Source organism: Loxodonta africana, chromosome 1 (assembly GCF_030014295.1).
Source record: "Loxodonta africana isolate mLoxAfr1 chromosome 1, mLoxAfr1.hap2, whole genome shotgun sequence".
NCBI lineage: Eukaryota > Metazoa > Chordata > Mammalia > Proboscidea > Elephantidae > Loxodonta > Loxodonta africana.
Genome location: NC_087342.1, coordinates 79529544 through 79549901, shown reverse-complemented (window position 1 = coordinate 79549901; position 20358 = coordinate 79529544). Strand labels below are relative to the sequence as shown.

The window sequence follows — 20358 nt, the reverse complement described above, 5'->3', positions numbered from 1 at the left end:
AACAGATGCAGGTGGACTTGAAGCCCTCTGGGTGTACTAATGTGATCTGAAAGCCAGTAGTGCTTTGTCTAGGCGACCATGTCTGTTTCTGAAAGTCTAAAGAGACAGAAGACAAGATAAAAGCAATAGAAATTCTCCTAGCAATAATAACATGTGTTTCAAACAAAATCTCCCTGGCAAGCAGAAGAATTACAAGGAAGCTATTTGGGAAGCAGAACATGGAACATATAACCAATTGGCTTACATAAAATCTACATTAGATACCCAAGAAAAGCCAGGTAAAGAGGCCTGGGTAGCTCAGTTGGTACAGCATCAGACTTTTAATCTGAGGGTCTAGGGTTCAAGTCCCTGTTCATGCGTTATCCTCATTTTACCCTAGTTATTGTCTCTTAGAAGCCTATTGACAATCCAATTCTTCTTAGAGAAACCTGTCCCGACATTTACTATAGGCTTCTAGTCTCTTCTCTCCCTGCTCTTTGCTCCGCAAGAATGGGAATAGAGCAAGGGGATCAGGGAAAGAGCAAAGGGTTAAGCGATCAATTACTAGCCATGAGGTTGGCAGTTTGAATCCACCCACAAGTGCTTCGGAAACCCTGGTGGCGTAGTGGTTAAGAGTTCTGGCTGTTAACCAGAATTTTGGCAGTTGGAATCCACCAGGCGCTCCTTGGAAACTCTATGGGGGCAGTTCTACTCAGTCCTATAGGGTCGCTATGAGTCTGTAATCGACTCGACGGCAGTGGCTTTTGTTTTGGTTTTGGTTTTGGAGGTGCTTCAGAAGACAGGCTTGGTAATTTGCTCCTGAAAGGTGAAAGCCTAGAAAACACTATGTAGCAGTTCTACACTGCACTCATGGGGTCAGTTAAAGTGGAGGCAGCCCGATCCTTCCAAATGAGGTGAAGAATTGTAAAACCAAACTTCGGTGTTACAGCGCCTCATCTTTTGTAACTTAGATTCTTCTTTGGATTGCCCTAACTAAGGGTCTCTAACAGAGGAACTGCATTAAGAGACTCAGACAGCCAAGTAAGCATTCATTCGCACTCACAGCAAGTAGTCATTTGGAGCGGAGGGAAGGGAAAGGAGAAGTCTGGGAGGGTCCAATTCAGCTACAGAGTCTCCCTTTAAATCGTCGCTTCCTTAAAATCCCACAATGCCAACTTCCAGAGCTATAATGACTCTAAGCATATAACCAAAGGTGAAGAGCCTCTTGAGAGAAAGGGGCCAAAGTGGGTCCGGCTGGCCACACGGGGTCTCTGATCCAGGCATAGTCCTCCTAAGGTGAATAACCTTAGGGCTCCAGCGAACCACCGTTGTGCCCTCTACTCACCCAAAGCCTGGTTTCAAGAGCAGTAAGTCATTGATTCCGTAAGAAAGTAGTCTTCTCGCCTCTAACCTGACCCTTGCATCCTGCGGTGACCCCCTCGCGTTCGCCTACCCCCAGCCCCGCCTCCTTGCATTCCGCCCACCCCCATTCCCTCCCCCCCGCCCCACACCCCAGCCCAGGAAGCTCAGAAGGCCCAGCGGGCTGGCTGTGGACCTGAACGCAACTCTGCGTCCCAGAAGTTTCAATGTGGGACTGTAGAAGGTACGTGGAAGTCAGAGTGAGGCAGCAGGGCCCGGGACCCCTAGGACACGCATTGACTGAAATGCCTGAGGGGATGAGGTGGCAGGGAGCAGGGCCCTAGAGGGAAGACCCAGGGACCCCACCCAAACCGCCTAAGTGAAGTGAGAGCAGGCAGGACCTGTGCTCTCTAACAGATTTTATTCCTCGGCTGTCTTTATACTTTATGATATCTGGGTATGATAAAGACACAGCAAAAGAGGTGAAGCTTAGGTTTCCAGTGTCTCTGCTTGATGAACCAAAAACCTAACCTGCTGCAGCCAAAGAAGTGTAAAAGTCTCATCCCTGACTCTTCTGAGTCACCCAGTTCCTTCTTGCACAGCAAGCATAGTTTCTTGGGTATCCTCTCAAAGATATTATTTCCTCCACTTTTTATACAAATAAGGAAATTGCAAACACACTCTACTGCATGTTGGTTTTTTCACTTCTTGCATGTTGTAGTGATTTCCAGATCAATACAGAAATAACTTCTTCCTTCTTTGCTTGGCAGCAAAATATACTGTTGTATGGGTATATCATAATATATATCTCACCCAGACAAGTAATGCTGCAATAAGTAATATCCATATCTAACATTTCAAATTGGTGTATTTTCTATATATGGAATTGCTGAAGCAGTGTATGTGATGTGCCATGGTAATTCTGATGGATCTTGCCTAATATATATTCCCATCAGCATGACACAGTGGTCTGGTTTCCCACAGTATTGCAACCACTTTGTATTATAATACAATAATGACAATAAATATAATAACAAACCCATTGCCTTCTAGTGGATTGATTTTGACACATGGTGACCACATGTGTTACTGAGTAGAACTGCTCCACGGGGTTTTCTTGGCTGCAATGTTCATGGAAACAGATTGCTAAGCCTTTCTTCTGCAGTGCCATTGTGTGGGTTTGAAACACCAACCTTTAGCTTACTAGTCAAGCGCAAACCTTATTGTCTACCCAGGGACATTCATATCAACATACCAAACAAAAAGCTAAATCCACTGTCATCAAGTTGATTCCGACTAGCCTTGGGTAAATGACACATTCAGATATCAACCTAGAGTAAGCAAGCCATTGTTAACCACTGAAATCATATTTAGTCCAGTGGAGCCACCCAGAATTTGGAAAATAAATAGCTATTTAAAACTGCACTTATCTAGTTAACGCAGCAAAATTAAAACTTCAGATTTGGGCAAAAACAATTATATAAATGAACATATGATAGAGGTCGCAACTCAAATCAATAGAAATTAGTGGATCACTGGATAAATGGTGTTGGGCTAACTGGGTAGCCATCTAGGAAAACAAAAGATTATATTGGTTTTATCATGTGTGATACTAAATTTCAAACAGATACAAAATTTAAAAGTAAAAAATGAAAAATAAAACTACATATAATTACCGAAGATGCCAAAAAAGAAAGTTTGTATAACTTTGGGGTAGAAAACCAATTTTTACACTAAGCATAGCAACAACAAAAGTTTGACATAATTCACTACATTAAAAAAATCCTTCCTGGGCACACTTACGTTCTCTTTATTAAAAAAAACAAGACTCATACACCTACAGTCACATGATCTTTGTCAAAAGACCAAGGTCCATCAAATGGGGGAAAGACAGTCTTTTTAACAAATTATGATGGCAAAACTGGAAGTCTATCTGTAAAAAAAAGGAAACAACATCCATACATTACACCATACACAAAAATGTAATCCAAAATGGATCAAATATCTAAACACAGAAGCAAAATCTATGAAGATCACAGGAGAAAAAATAGGGTCAATGCTAAGGACCCTAAAATATGGCATAAATAGGATACAAACCATAACTAACAATATACAAACACCAGGGGATAAGCTGGATAACTGGGATCTCCAAAAACTAAACGCTTATGTTCATCAAAAGACTTCACCAAAACAGTAAAAAGAGATCCTACATACTCGGAAAAAATTTGGGGGCTATGACATATCCAACAAAGGTCTAGTCTTTAAAGTCTACAGGAAAATCCAATACCTCTACAACAAAAAGCCAAATAAACTAATTAAAAAATAGGCGAAGGATATGAACAGACACTTCACCAAAGAATACATTCATGCAGCTAAGAGACACACAAAGAAATGCTCATGATCACTAGCCATTAGAGAAATATGAATTAAAACTACAATGAGATATGATTTCACCTGACATTACTGGCAGAAAAGAAAAAAAAAAAAAACCAAAATGGCAAATGATAGAGAGGCTTCGGGAAGATTGGGACCCTAATGCACTGCTGGTGGGAATGCAAAATGCTACAACCATTCTGGAAACAATAAGGTGCTTCCCTAAAAAACTAGAAATAGAAATACCACATGATCCACCAATCTCGTTCCTGGTAATAGATCCTAGAGAAATGAGAGTTGTCACAGGGATAGACATACAAATGCACACCCACACTCATTGCAGCATTATTCACAGTAGCAAAAAGATGGAAACAACCTAAGTTCCCATTAATAGAAGAATGGATAAACCAACTACATACACACAATGGAATACTATGCAACAATAAAGAACAATGATGACTTTGTGAAACATCTCACAACATGGATGAATTTGGAGAGGACTATGCTGAGTGAAATTAATCAATCACAAAGGACAAATATTGTATGAGACCACTGTTATAAAACCTCATGAAAAAGTTTCCACACAGAAAGAAAGACTCTCTGATGGTTACAAGGAAGGAGAGTGGTGAGGATGGAAAAACACTACCTGGACAATAGATAAGTTGTAACTTTGGTCAAGGTTAAGACAGTACACAATACTGGGGAAGTCAGCACAACTTGACCAAGGCAAAGTCATATAAGACTCATAGACTCATTCACATTCCCTGAGGGACTGAATTACTGGGCTAAGGGCTGGGGTTCATGGTTGTGGGGGACATCTAGCTTGATTTGCATAACACAGTTTATAAAGAAAATGTTCTAGATCCTACTTTAAGTGAGCACTGTCTGGGGTCTCAAAAGCTTGTGGGTAATCATCTAAGATTTGTCTACTGGTCCCATCCCGTCTGCAGGAAGGGAGAATGAAGAAAACCATAGACACAAAGGAAAGATTAGTCCAAAGAACTCATGGACCCCTACTACCACAGCGTCCAGCAGACTGAGCCCAGCACAACTAGATGGTGCCTAGCTTCTACCAACGACTTGTCTGACAGAGACTGGAGCAAACCTGAGAGTATGGTCCACAAACATCTTTTAATTCAGCACTGAAGTCACTCCTGAGGCTCACCCTTCAGCCAAAGATTAAACAGGGCTATACACGCATCCCTTACCTGTCTGTCAGTTTGTCGTACTGTCGGGACTTTAGTGTTGCTGTGATGCTGGAAGCTATGTCACCGGTATTCAAATACCAGCAGGGTCACCCGTGGTGGACAGGTTCAGCAGAGCTTCAAGACTAAGACGCTCTAGGAAGAAGCACCTGGTGGTTTACTTCTGAAAAAAAAACTAGCCAGCGATAACCTTGTGAATAGCAGCAGAGCATTGTCTGATACAGTGGCTGACGATGAACTTCTCAGATGGGAGGTACGCAGATGTTGCTGGGGAAGAGCTATCTCCTCAAAGTAGAGTTGACCTTAATGATGTGAATGGACTCAAGCTTTTGGAATGTCATTTGCTGATGTGGCACACCTCAAAATAAGAAGAAACAGCTGCACAGATCCATTATTAATCAGAAAGTGGAATGTACAAAGTATGGATGTAGGAAAATTGGAAATTGTCAAAAATGAAATGGAACGCATGCAGATCAATATCCTAGGCATCAGTGAGCTGAAATGGAGTGGCATTGCCCATTTTGAATCAGACACGTGTGTGGTCTACTATGCCAGGAGTGACAAATTCAAGAGCCAAACCCACTGCCGTCAGTGGTGTTGAATTCATTATCAAAAGAACATTTCAAGGTCTATCCTGAGCAAAATGCTGTCAGTGATAGGATAATATCCATATGCCTACAAGGAAGACCACTTAATATGATTATTATTCAAAGTTACACACCAACCACTAAGGCCAAAGATAAAGAAATTGAAGATTTTTACCAACTTTTGCAGTCTGAAATTGATAAATCAGGATACAATGATAATTACTGGTGCTTGGAATTCAAAAGTTGGAGACAAAGAAGGATCAGAAAGTGGAAAATATGGCCTTGGTGATAGAAATGATGCCAGAGGTCACATGATAGAAGTTTGCAAGACCAATGACTTCTTCCTTGCAAATACATGTTTTTCAGCAACGTAAACGGTGATTATTCACATGGACCTCACCAGACAGAATATACAGGAACCACCTAGACGACATCTGTGGAAAGAGATGATGGAAAAGCTCAATAACATCAGTCAGAACAAGGCGAGGGGCCAACGGCGGAACAGACCAACAATTGCTCATGTGCAAATTCAAGTTGAAGCTGAAGAATATTAGAACAAGTCCAGGAGAGTCAAAGGATGACCTTGAGTATATCCCACCTGAATTTAGAGACCATCTCAAGAATAGATTTCACACATTGAACACTAATGGCTGAAGACCAGACTTGTTTTGGAATGACATCAAGGACATCATACATGAAGAAAGGAAGAGGGCATTAAAAAGACAGGAAAGAAAGAAATGACCAGAATGGATGTCAGAAGAGACTCTGAAACTTACTGTTGAACATACAGTAGCTAAAGCGAAAGGAAGAAATAATGAAGTAAAAGAGCCGAACAGAAGGTTTCAAAGGGCAGCAGGAGAAGACAAAATAAAGTATTATGACATGTGCAAAGACCTAGAGTTGCAAAACCAGAAGGAAAGAACACACTTGGCATTTCTCAAGCTGAAAGAGCTGAAGAAAAAATTCAAGCCTCAAGTTGCAATATTGAAGGATTCTATGGGCAAAATACACAGGAAGCATCAAAATAAGCTAGAAGGAATACACAGTCACTGTACCAAAAATCATTGGTCGATGTTCCATCATTAAAGACAGTAGCATATGATCAAGAATTAATGATAACAAAGGAAGCAGTGCAAAATGCACTGAAAGCATTGGTGACAAACAAGGCTTCAGGCATTGACGGAATACCAATTGAAATGTTTCAGCACAGAGATGCAGCGCTGGAAGTGCTCACTTTTCTATGCCAAGAAATTTGAGAAGACAGCTATCTGGCCAGCAGTCTAGAAGAAATCCATATGTATGCACATCCCAAAGAAAGATGATCCAACAGAATTTACAAATTATCAAACAATATCATTAATATTGCATACAAGAAAATTTTTTTCTGAAGATCATAGAAAAGCTGTTGCAGCAGTACATTGACAGGAAACTGCCAGATACTCAAGCTGGATTCAGAAGAGGATGTGGAAGAGGGATTTCAATGCTGATGTCCAATGGATCCTGGCTGAAAGCAGAGAGGACAGGAAAGATGTTCACTTGTGTTTTATTGACTATGCAAAGGCATTCAACTGTGTGGATCCTAACAAATTATGAATAATATTGCGAAGAACTGTAATTCCAGAACACTTAATTGTGTCCATGAGGAACCTGTACATAGATCAAGAGGCAGTAGTTCCAACAGAAGGAGGGGACACTGCGTGGTTTAAAGTGAGAAAAGATGTGCACCAGGGTTGTATCTCTCAGCATATTTATTCAATCTGTATGTTGAGCAAATAACCCAAGAAGCTGGACTATATGAAGAAAAATACAGCATCAGGAGGGGAGGAAAACTCATTAACAACCTGTGATATGCAGATGACACAACCTTGCTTGCTGAATGTGAAGAAGACTTGAGGCACATACTGATGAAGATCAAAGACCACAGTCTACAGTACAGATTACCCCTCAACATAAAGAAAACAAAAATCCTCACAAGTGGATCGATAAGCAACATCATGATAAATGGAGAAAAGATTGAAATTGTCAAAAATTTCAAAGTAGAGGCCACCTTAATGAAGTAAATGGAATCAAGCTATCAGGACCTATATTTGCTGATGTAGCACTATTCAAAATGAGAAGAAACAACTGCAAACATCCATTAATAATCAGAATATGGAATGTACAAAGTATGAATTTAGGAAGATTGGAAAATGTCAAAAATGAAATGGAATGCATAAACATTAGTATCCTAGACATTAGTGAGCTGAAATAGACTGATATTGGCCATTTTGAATCAGACAATCATATGGTCTACTATGCCAGGAATGACAACTTGAAGAGGAACGAGATTGTGTTCATCATCAAAAAGAACCTTTCAAGATCTATCCTGAAGCACAATGCTGTCAGTGATATGATAATATCCGTATGCCTATAAGGAAAAAAGAAAACCAGTTAATATGACTATTATTCAAATTTATGCACCAACCGCTAAGGCAAGAGATGAAGAAATTGAGGATTTTTATCAACTTTTCCAGTCTGAAATTGATCAAACATGCAATTAGGATGCATTGATAATTACTAGCAATTGGAATGTGAAAGTTGGGAACGAAGAAGGATTGATTGTTGGAAAATATGACCTTGGTGATAGAAATGATGCCAGAGACTGCATGATAGAATTTTGCAAGACCAATGACTTCTTCATGGCAAATACCTTTTTTCAAAAACATAAACAGTGACTATACATGTGGACCTCACCAGATGGAATGTACAGGAATCAAATCGACTACATCTTTGGAAAGAGATGATGGAAAAGCTCAATATCATCAGTCAGAACAAGGCCAGGGGCCAACTGTGCAATGGATGTTCAGTTGCTCATTTGCAAGTTCAAGATGAAGTTGAAGAAAATCGGAACAAGTCCATAAGAACCAAAGTACAACCCATACATAAACATAAGCATACAGAAACATATGCCATTGTGCTCCTAGGTATTTACTTAATTTACTTAAATAAAATAAAAACTTATTCCACCAAAAACCTGCACACAAATATTTATAGACACTTGCCTGATTAATTGCCAAAAATGGGAAACAATCAAGACGTCCTTCAATTGGTGAATAAACAAGCTGTGGCACATCCATACAATGGAGTATAATTTAGCAACAAAAAGAAGTGAGCTTTCAAGCTATGAAAAGCCATAAAACCAAACCAAACCAAACCAAACCTACTGCCGTCAAGTCGATTCCGACTCATAGTGACCCTATAGGACAGAGTAGAACTACCCAATAGAGTTTCAAAGGAGCACCTGGCGGATTTGAACTGCCAACCCCTTGGTTAGCAGCTGTAGCACTTAACCGTTATACCCCCAGGGTTGCAACCTTAACTGCATATTGCTAAGCAAAAGACCCAGAAAAATAAGCTAGTCTGAAAAAGCTACATATTGTATGATTTCATATAAAGGACATTCTAGAAAAGGCAAAATTATAGACAGGAAAAAGATCAGTGGCTGCCAGCAATTCAGGGGAGGTTGGGAGGGATAAATAGGTGGAACACGGGGCATTTTTAGGACAGTGAAACTATTCTGAATGATTCTGCAATGGTGGACACTTGGCATTACATGTATTACTTTTACAGCATCAAACAGCCAAGATACCACCCAGCATTTACACACATATACACACACACACAATCATATACACACACACACACAAACATATGCACATCCCCATCCGTTTTGTGTGTGACACTCTAGTTTCCTCCTTAAGTGAAATCTACCACACACTGTTTTTTGTTCTTACTGTATAACTTCCATGAGCCAACTGAAACAAGTCTGACAGACAAATTGTGTTCTGCCAATTTCAAAGAAGACTCAATGTTATTTTTATGAGTAGTTGCAAAGTCTCATATATGTGCAAACCAGGATGACAAAAAGCTAACAGGCTCTCGAACTCTGGTACCAGTAAATGAATTTTCTCTTAACCTTCATATGCAGTTCAAAGAACTAAGTTTTAATCATGATAAATCTCAGGATTCTGGAAGAGTCTTGGAGAAAGCTAATTTGTTTTCCACAAATATCACAATAAATTTCTAATCCCCAAATCTCCAAGTACATTTTTCCACCCTCCACATGCCTATGCTTACTGATCATTCACAAATCCAAGGCTGGAGACCAGAGTACTACCCTGAGTTCACTGTGTAACAATCTCACAAGTGTGTTAAAATAGATCTTGAATTCCATGTAGGTTTATCTTCTTCCTCTTCCAGGCTTCCTCCCATGCTCCCTTAACCCCAATTTTTCCTGCAGCTGCCTCTTGTTTGTCTGAACTCTGGTTCTTAGAACTTGAGCTAGCAGCTTACCTGCCAGCTCGTGCAGCTACATGAATCAGGAGAAGCCTTGTGGTCTTGCCTACTGATCTTGGAATTCATCCATCTTCACAGCCTGTGAGCAAGAGTCTTGTTCTTCAACCTGCTGATCTACGGTTCTCCAGCCCCTGCGGCTACATGAATCAGGAGAAGCCCTATCCTCATTTATGGACTTGGGACCTTCCAGCCTCTACAATCACCTGAGCTGTTTCCTTGATATAAATTTCTGTCTGTTGTTGTTGTTGTTGTTAGGTGCCATCCAGTTTCTTCAGACTCATAGTTACCCTTTGCACAAGAGAAGTAAACACTGTCTGGTCCCGCACCATCCTCAACAATTGTTGCTATGCTTGAGCCCATTGTTGCAGCCACTGTGCCAATCTACCTCATTGAAGGTCTTCCTCTTTTTCCATGACCTTCTACTTTAACAAGCATGATGTCCTTCTCCAGGGACTGATCATCCCTCCTGATAATATGTCCAAAGTATGTGAGACGTAGTGTCAACATCCTTGCTTCAAGGAGTATTCTGGTTGTACTTTTCTCAAGACAGATTTGTTCGTTCTTTTGGCATATAATAATCAATAATCTTCACCAACACTACAATTCAAAGGCATTGATTCTTCTTTGGCCTTCCTTATTCATTGTCCAGCTTTCCGCATGCATATGAGGTGATCGAAAATGCCAAGGCTTGGGTCAGGCACATTTTAGTTCTTAAAGTGACATCTTTGATTTTCAACACTTGAAAGAGGTCTTTAGCAGCAGATTTGCCCAATGCAGTTCGTCTTGTGCTTTCTTGACTGAGGCTTCCGTGCGTGTTGATTGTGGATACCAGTAAAAAGAAATCCTCGACAACCTCAATCTTTTCTGTTTATCACGATGTTGCTTATTGGACCAGTTGTGAGCATTTTGTTTTCTTTATGTTGAGGTGTAATTCATACTAAAGGCTGTGGTCTTTGATCTTCACCAATAAGTGCTTCAAGTCCTCTTCACTTTCAGCAAGCAAGCTTGTGTCATCAGCATATCGCAGGTTGGTAATGAGTCTTCCTCCAATCCTGATGCCCCATTCTTCTTCATATAGTCCAGCTTCTCAGATTATTTGCTCAGCATACAGATTGAAAAAGTATGGTGAAAGAAAACAACCTTGATGCACACCTTCCCTGACTTTAAATCATGCAGTATCCCCTTGTTCTCTTCGAATGACTACATCTTGATCCATGTACAGATTCCTCATAAGCACAGTTAAGTGTTCTGGAATTCCCATTCTCTGTAATGTCATCCATAATTTGTTATGATCTGTACAGTCAAATGCCTTTGCATAGTCAATAAAACACAGGTAAACATCTTTCTGGTGTTCTCTGCTTTCAGCCAGAATCCATCTGACATCAGCAATGATATCCCTGGTTCCACATCCTCTTCTAAATCTGGCTTGAATTCTGGCAGTTCCCTGTCAATATACCGTTGCAGCTGCTTTTGAATGGTATTCAGCAAAATTTTGTGGCATGTGATAATAATGATACTATTGGATACTTTATGAATTAGGTTGGATCAACTTTCTTGGGAATAGGCATAAATATGGATCTCTTCCAGTCAGTTGGCCAGCTAGCTGTCTCTCAAATTTCTTGTCATAGACGAGTGAGCACTTCCAGTGCGTGCATTTTTTGAAACATCTCCATTGTATTCTGTCAATTCCTAGAGCCTTGTTTTTCACCAGTGCCTTCATTGCAGCTTGAACTTCTTCCTTCAGTACCATCAGTTCCTGATCATATGGTACCTGCTGAAATGGTTGGACATTGACCAATCCTTCTTGGTATAGTGACTGTGTATTCCTTCCATCTTCTTTTGATGTTTTCTGCATCATTTAATACTTTCCCTGTGGAATGCTTCAGTACTGCAACTTGAGGCTGGAATTTTTCTTCAGTTCTTTCAGCTTGGGAAATGCTGAGCATGTTCTTTCCTTTTGGTTTTCTATTCCCAGGTCTTTGCACATGTTATCATAATACTTCACTTTGTCTTCTTGAGCCACTCTGTGAAATCTTCCATCTGGCTTTTTTACTTCATCATTTTTTCTTTTTGCTTTAGCTACTCAGTGTTCAAGGGCAAGTTTCAGAGTCTCTTCTGACATCCATTTAAGTCTTTTCTTTCTCTCCTATTTTTAATGCCCTCATTCTTTCTTCATGTATAATGTCCTTGATGTCATTCCACAACTCGTCTGGCCTTTGGCCATTAGTGTTCAATGTGTTTAATCTATTCTTGAGATGGTCTCTAAATTCATGTGGGATATACTCAAGGTCATACTTTGGCTCTCTTGGTCTTGTTCTAATTTTCTCCAGTTTCAACTTGAACTTGCATATGAGTAATTGATGGTCTGATCCACAGTCGGCCCCTGGCCTTCTTCTGACTGATGATATTGAGCTTTTCCATCATCTCTTTCCACAGATGTAGTCAATTTGATTCCTGTGTATTCCATCTGGTGAGGTCCACATGTATAGTTGCCATTTACATTATTGAAAAACAGGTATTTGCCATGAAGAAGTCATTGGTCTTGCAAAATTCAATCACGAGCGATCTCCGGCATCCTTTCTCTCACCAAGGCCATATTTTCCAACCACCGATCCTTCTTCTTTGTTTCCAACTTTCCCTTTCCAGTCACTAGTAATTATCAGTGCATACTGATTGCATGTTCGATCAATTTCAGGGTGCAGAAGTTGGTAAAAATCTTCCGTTTCTTCATCTTTGGCCTTAGTTGTTGGTGTGTTTGTAAATTTGAATAATAGTCATATTAACTGGTCTTCCTTGTAGGCATATGGATATTATCCTATCATAGATACTGTTGTACTTCAGGATAGATCTTGAAATATTCTTTTTGACAATGAATGCAATGCCATTCCTCTTCAAGTTGTCATTCCTGGCATAGTAGAGCATGATCGTCCAATTCAAAATGACCAATTACCAGTCCATTTCAGCTCTAATGCCTAAGTTATCAATCTTTATGTGTTCCATTTCATCTTTGATGATTTCCAATTTTCCTAGATAAATATTTTGTACACTCCACTTTCCAATTATTAATGGATGTTTGTAGCTGTTTCTTCCCATTTTGAGTAGTGCCACATCAGCAAATGAAGGTCCTGAAAGTTTGACTCCAACCACGTCATTAAGGCTCACTCACTCTCTCTATATATATTTATATGCTTCACTGGTTTTGCTTCTGTAGAGAACCCAGCCTAAGACATGTACTTCCTTCCTTTTGGAAATGATTTAAAATGAATAAGTGCTTCACTCACTTTTGTTTCTGCCTTTCAAATCTTGTCTATTTTTCTTCTACCTTCTTATAATTCATCTTTCTCTAAATCCTGAAGCTACCGTTTCATTCATGCCTTATGAATTCCTCTTCTGGACTGTTCGTAGGGCCCCTGAGTTACCTGGCATGTCCAGTAGAAGAGGAAACGCCCTTATAATGAAATGCAGAATGCATCACTATCGGGTTTTCTTCTGTCACTGCTTTCCTCCATCAAATCTGGCACGTACATTCTGATTGAGCAAAAAAGCAAATATAATGAAGACTTTTAGGCAGCCAAAAGATTAATTTCTTTAGCTTTGTGCCTCAGGTTAAGACAACTATAGAGGAAATCAGAGGAGCTGGAAATGGGGACTTGATTCTTTGTCACCTGTAATAGAAGACAGAGACTTTTTTGGTCTTTTTCTTTCTTTCTTTTTTTTTTTATTGTGCTTTAGATGAAGATTCATAGAACAAAGTAGTTTCTCATTAAACAGTTAGCACACACATTGTTTTATGACATTAGTGAACATCCCCACGACATGTCAACACTCTCCCTTCTCAATGTTGGGCTCCCTATTACTAGCTTTCCTGTTCCCTCCTGCCTTCTAGTCCTTGCCCCAGAGCTGGTGTGCCCTTTTGTCTCCTCTTGTTTTACAAGCCTGTCCAATCTTTGGCTGAACTTCAGGAGTGACTTCATTACTGAGCTGAAAGGGTGTCCGGGAGCTATACTCTCAGGGTTTCTCCAGTCTTGAAGTCAAAGACTTTTAACAACTCAAGGTTATAAAGAAGCCACCATGGAAACCTCTTGTGGGTATTTATCTGACACGTGTTTCCAATCTTCTGCCTTCACTTTCAAGCCCTATAAAAATTAGCATCCTCCACTAGTTCCTGTGCGCCTCTTGCTAAAGCAGCTGCTGATGCCTCTTAACACCAAGCAACACTACTGCAAAGCTCAAGGAGTGTGAATCTCAGGAAATAACACTTAGGTCTAGAAAAAAATTAGCCAGCAGCACTTCAGGAGTGGGGCTTACACAGTTCAGTGGTAGAGAACATGCTTTGCATGCATGAGGCCCTGGCTTCAATTCTCCACACTTTTTCTCTGCTCCAACACTATTTAAACCCCATCTTGAAGGAACACAAATTCATTTCTAATATTTTGCATTCAATTCCTGCACACATCCACAGCAAAAACATAACCAAACCAACTTCTTTGAATGCTCTTCCATTTCTATGCTATGAGCTTCTATATCCCTTAAGGTGACTGCAACAGCAGAAGGAAGACAATAAAGGGGAGAAAACAAGAACCAGGTGCTAAGAGAATCTCTTCAATTGCCTAAAACAAACGCCTGCACCTTAAGCTCCCTTTTTGTACTATAATTAAAGACAGGGAAAGAAGGATGTGTGGGGGGCGGGGGCGGGGGGCGGGGGGCGGGGGGCGGGGGGCGGAGTTTGAAAGGGCCCAGCGGACAGTTTTTTGTTTTTGTTTTTGACCAACTAAACCACAATTCCTAGTGAGGCTCCCCGCTGGGCTACCTCGGGATGTGCTGATGTCTAAATTATTTCAGGGCAAAACTGAGTGCATAAGCTTTCCTTCTCTTTGATTCTCATTACCTTGACTCCTTACGTGTGCGCAGCGTCGCCCAAGCAGTGAAACACAGCTTTGGACAATCATCTCCCATTGGGCCAAGCACGGATTCTCCCTGCAGACATCGTTTTCCTCTTGCTCTTCACAACCTCGCTGTATTTGGTATGGAGCCCAGATATTGTCTCAAGGAAACTTACAGGCGGCCGGCAAAAACCATAAGAGATAAAAAGTCTCCATAAAGCAAAGGGAATCCATATTTGGACATACTTTCTTAGGGAAAACCAGGTATCCTCAAATCAGTTTTTTGCAAGTAGATCACCAGGCGCCTCTGGGTGACTGGAACCTCCAGTCTTTCAGTTAGCAGCAAGCAAGTGTTAACTATTTAAGTCTACCAAAAAAAAAAAAAAATTTTTTTTTTTTTTTTTAGTGACCCCTGGAAAAACCAATATCCAACTGTCCGGTAGGGTTTCTAGAGAGCGGCTGATGGATTGAAGCTGCAGAGGTTTTACTTATCTTTTAATCACTGCGCCACCGGGACAACTCCCAGGGATAACAACAACAATAACAACAACAACAACAAAACCCAAGCCCACTGGCGTGGAGTTGATTCCGTCTCATAGAGACCCTAGAACTGTTCCATACAGTTTCCAAGGGGCACCGGGTGGATTTGAACTACCAGACCTTTGGTTAGCAAGGGTAGCACTTGACAACTACACCACCAGGGTTTCCTTCAAGGAATAGGGAGCAGTTAAACCCTAGGACAGCCAGGGGCATGCATAAAAACCAAAAAAATCCACTGCTGTGGAGTCGATTCCGACTCACAGCGACCCCATAGGGTTTCCAAGGCTGTAAATCTACGGAAGCCGACTGCCACATCTTTCTGCCGCGGAGCTATTGGTGGTTTCAAACCACCACCCTTTCCGTGAGCAGTCGATCACCTTAACCACCGTGCAATTAAAACAAAACCCCGTTGCTGTGGAGTTGATTCCGACTCACAGCGACCCTATAGGACAGAGCAGAACTGCCACATAGTTTCCAAGGAGCGCCTGGTGGATTCGAACTGCTGACATTTCGGTTAGCAGCTGTAGCACTCAACCACTACGTCACTAGGGTTTCCAAATATGTGAAAGTCATGTTTTTTCAGTATAAACATTTTAAAAACATAAAAAATTGCCCCTTGGGCACAAAGTGGTGCTCTTAGATACAAAGAATAGACAGGAATGACAATAGTCTGACTTTCCTTATCACTCCTTAAAACCAGAAACACTACCCGGCTGCTGGTATATTGCGGAACTGCTAAGCTTTAGGTTAATAGTCGACTGCTTTAACCACTGCGCCATCAGCGCTCTGACCTGTTAAGTTAGCAGCCCCGAAGCAATTGTCCCAATTTAAACTGCCGAATTCTTAGATTCAATTTAAAATAGAATTGGCAGCGGTGGGATTCGAACCCACGTCCCCGCAGAGACTGGAGCCTAAATCCAGAGCCTTAGACCGCTCGGCCACGCTACCACTTGCTTTGACAGTATTTGAATCTGTTATTTGTAAAGAAACAAGAATGTTTCCCCACACTATTCCTAAAACAGGTCTCCATGCTAGTTGTCCAAGACACTGATAAATAACAACTAAAATTTATTAGGCATTTATTATGCGCCATGCACTTTCCTTACATTTACTGTCATTCAATCCTCCTAATTGCCTCAGGAGATAGGTACTTTTACTATGATCTCCATTTGCCTGTTGGAGAATATGAGGCACAACAATAAGTAACTTCCTGGATGTCACTCAGCAGAAGTGATGCTTAAAGCGGAGCGGAAAACTTCACTGTGTTGTATAATTTATTTATTCCAGGGTAAAATTCTGAAATATCTTTGATCAAGGTTATTGTGACAAACTCAGAGCAACAGCAAACTTATATATGATGTAGCATTAATTCTTTTGGGGGCATGGAGGTGTATAAGATGTAAAAACCTAATGCTTCAGAAATTTCACTGAGATCCTTCGAACCAAGAGCCTTGCTGAGGTTGTTCACCTAAGTTCCTTCGTAGTGAGGTAGGCAAAGCGTCCGGCTCAATCTGAAGGTCCCGATGTTCGAGCCTTAGAAAGAGTACCTGGGTTTTCCATCTCTTCTACTTCGTGGGATATGGTTATAAACGGACCTGGACAAACTATAATTTTTTTCTTTAGAGCTTTATCTGTCTCCTTTGGTAACAAGACAGCTTTTCAATAGGCTAACTACAGCACAACCTAATACCAAACTCTGGATTAGTTACTTATTAGTACTGTATCAAATTACCACAAATGTAATGGCTTAAAAACACACACAAATTTATTATCTTACAGTTCTGGAGGTCAGAAGTGCGAAATGGGCTCTGTTCAGGCCGGATTAAGGCATGTGCGGGCATTAAACCCAGATAATCCGTGATGCCCCTTCCTTCTGCTTACTCAGGCATTCCCACGGGCCTGTGAGTTATGTGTATACCTGTATATATACGTGTGTGTGTCTTAGCTACCCATGTATTTTTAAATACGACTATAATATAAATGAACACAAAAGTGGCCTATGTCGTTTTAGCAGAATGAGATGAACAGCATTATGAAAATTTTAGTGGATGTGGGGTAATAAAATTTTTACTATATAACTAATTTTCTACAAAAAGAATATACTCTGTATTCTACAACAAAGAAAATGAGTCAGTGAGCTTAGTTGTTTCAACACTCAGTGTAAAATTCTATTGATCTTCTACAACAAAGTATTGACTTTTACCATTTTTGCTTTAAACAGCTCATCAATTTTGATGCTTGTTTCATAGAAAATGCTATAATTATAAATGAATAAATGAAAAGATGTCTTAAAAGAAAATTTAATGATCAGAAAAACAAATATTAAGACAAATTACTTTTATTTCTAGGTAGATCTGTCACCTCTAACATGTTATAATTAAAAACATTTCTTTCTAAATTTTGCTCGTACAAATTCTTCAATGATTTAATCACAGTTAAGCTGCAGAATAGTATCTACTTCCGTACATAATAAAGATAATAGATGGAGTCTTTCTTGAATCATTGCTGTACGTTCAGGGTTTTTTCATCTCTTTACATTCAAAAATCAGCGGTCTGTTGTGCAGTTTGTTATCATTAAAGTTAGGAATACGTGTAAAGCAATTTCAACACTGGGAAATACGCATTGTATTTTATCTTCTATTATGGAATCCTACGTGCTTGCATGAGTAAAATTTGTCTTTCCTGAATCTGTAAACTTAGTTCTCATGTAAGAATGAAATTGTGGCACTTCTTCATAAAAGTTTGTATTTAAGCCATGGGGGTGAGCCTGCACTAATTTCTGGGATGCCTTCGTGTGATCTTTATCAGATATATCCTCACTGTTTAAGAAGGAAAATCTATTTGAAAGAACTTCATATACATTCTTCCTCTTTTCATGCAAGATTCAAGTGAGTCAATGACGGTATATTTTGTGGTTAGGAGAAATTGACCTCTGGCTCTCAATGATACTTCTGAGGCACTTCTATCATTTTGTTTCTTTCTAGTGCATCTGTGATGGAGAACTGCTGGATAATCAGTATTTGGCAAAACCTTAAATTATGTAAATACCCTGTTAATGACTCATAGAGATCTGTGCATGCCTTTAAATTTACTTCTCAGTCTTGGAGGCCTTGATTCTTCTGATGAAAATGCTGCAATATGTTATCCCACATAACCAACACAGGCACATACTCTAGTGTTTGTATTTTGTCGGCGGTGTCTTCAGTTTCTCTTTCGGCATCTCCTTTTTTGTGTCTGGCCTTCAGCAATACTTCTAAGGCATCTAGAATCTCACTGTACTATTCCGGGATTGCATTCATTGCTACAGCATGCACTTCCCAACATGTTTTAGAAAGAAAATTAATACTCAGTCACTGACTAAATATGTTTTAAGAAATGCCCATTGGTAGGCAGAGGTAGCAAAAAATGTGGAGAGTAACTGAACAGTACAAAAAACCAACTGCTTCCAGACAACAATCTGTTGCAGCTGCATTCTTCAAGATGAAGTGAATATGCAATACATGGTATGAAAATGGTATATTCATTACATTCTAATATTTTCTGTTGTATGCTTTTATCATTGGCAGCATTGTCATAGGACTGGCCTCTGCACTTAGAAAAATCAGTTTTGCACACTTCACAAAAATAGTAAAGTACTTGATTTGTAATTTCTTCACCCATATGACTTTTTAAGCTAGTAAATGTGGTAAATTGCTTAACAGGTTTTCCATCTATGGCGATATGTATCTTAAAATAATACTTAGCTGATCTGTATGAGCAAGATCAGGAGTGGAATCTACAAACTCAAATATCGAGCTATACTTCAGTCACTGAAAATAATTGATCAATCTTTATCACTTATTAAGTTTATTAATTCTTCACATGTTGTTTTAGACATATATGATGGGTTGCCCTTTCCAGCGTTACCATGTTTTGAGATGTGACCTGATAAAAATGGATCAAACTGAGAAACAAGGTCAAGTAGACCTTAGAAATTTCTGCTTTGTGGGCCCCCAAACACTTTATTTCTTTCTCAAAAAGACAGTCCACCTTCAGTGATGGTTTTAATGAAAGCACCAACGCATTGCAAAACGGCTTTCCAGTACTGACGTTCTTCATTAATTTGTGTTACCAGTTTATGAGTTAAGTGAAAACAGTGTCTTCAGTTTAAATATGACACCATACAATCTCTGTTTTCACATTTATCAAACATGTTTAAGTTGCTAAATCCATCTGTAGCAAATCAAGAATTAAATGATTTACGACAGAACAGTTTGCAAACAACTGAGAGAGATTCCTTCTTATAATTGTCACCACTGCCTTTGCACCCTAGAAGTATATTCTGGCTACAGAACCTTGTTTGTTTACCATCCAGATTATTTTGACAACGAATTTTCAAATGGTACACTGTGATGTTGACAATCACTTGGCCCTCTTTTGATCCAGTAATTTACATCATTAGAAGAAAAATTATTTCACAAAGCAGGACCTGTATTTCTGTTATTTTTGGGATTGGCAGATATGACAATTTCAGATTCTAAAATAGTTCCACTTTCTACACCATTATTAATTTTTTTTAACTACAGCAAGGAATGGATGCAGAATTTAGAACAAATTCTCTTATATTCATAATGCTATTAGTAATTTCAGCACTAGAGGTACCAGTACAATGATTTGCACCCATTAAAACCTAATGTTCAAAGGACAAAGTCTCTTCTGATTCATTATGTTTTAAAAAGGAAGTTGATTTTGGAATTGTCTTTAGGAATTCACAAATCTTTTTCTTTTTATCTTCTGTGAGCTTTCATTTTTGCACTCCACTTAGTTTGAATTTAATTTTCTAACTTGCTTGTACCATAGCAAATAAATTTGAATAATCAAAAGTAAATAAAATCGATAAAACAAGTAAAATTTATAAAATAAAATTTACATTAATATTTGAATGTTAACACAAAAATTTGTATTTGAAAATCAATAAAAAATTCAATTTACAACGTGTAATTTTGTTCTTCAGGTCTGAGATAGTCAAAAGAAATAGTACTTCCAAGGCAGTCAAAAATAATTTCATTCATTTGTGTACAATGTTTGTTGGTGGGCTCTTTGCGTATCTCCACCAGT

At 39.5% G+C, this 20358-nt stretch overlaps 2 non-coding genes across 2 annotated transcripts; one reads left to right on the top strand and one right to left on the bottom strand.

Moving 5' to 3' along the window:
* Positions 1-286: 286 nt before the first annotated feature.
* On the top strand, positions 287-359 carry TRNAK-UUU (transfer RNA lysine (anticodon UUU)). The gene has a single exon. It is a non-coding gene; the product is annotated as a tRNA-Lys (tRNA).
* A 15768-nt stretch (positions 360-16127) lies between these two features.
* On the bottom strand, positions 16128-16209 carry TRNAL-UAG (transfer RNA leucine (anticodon UAG)). The gene has a single exon. It is a non-coding gene; the product is annotated as a tRNA-Leu (tRNA).
* Between the last annotated feature and the right edge of the window lie 4149 nt (positions 16210-20358).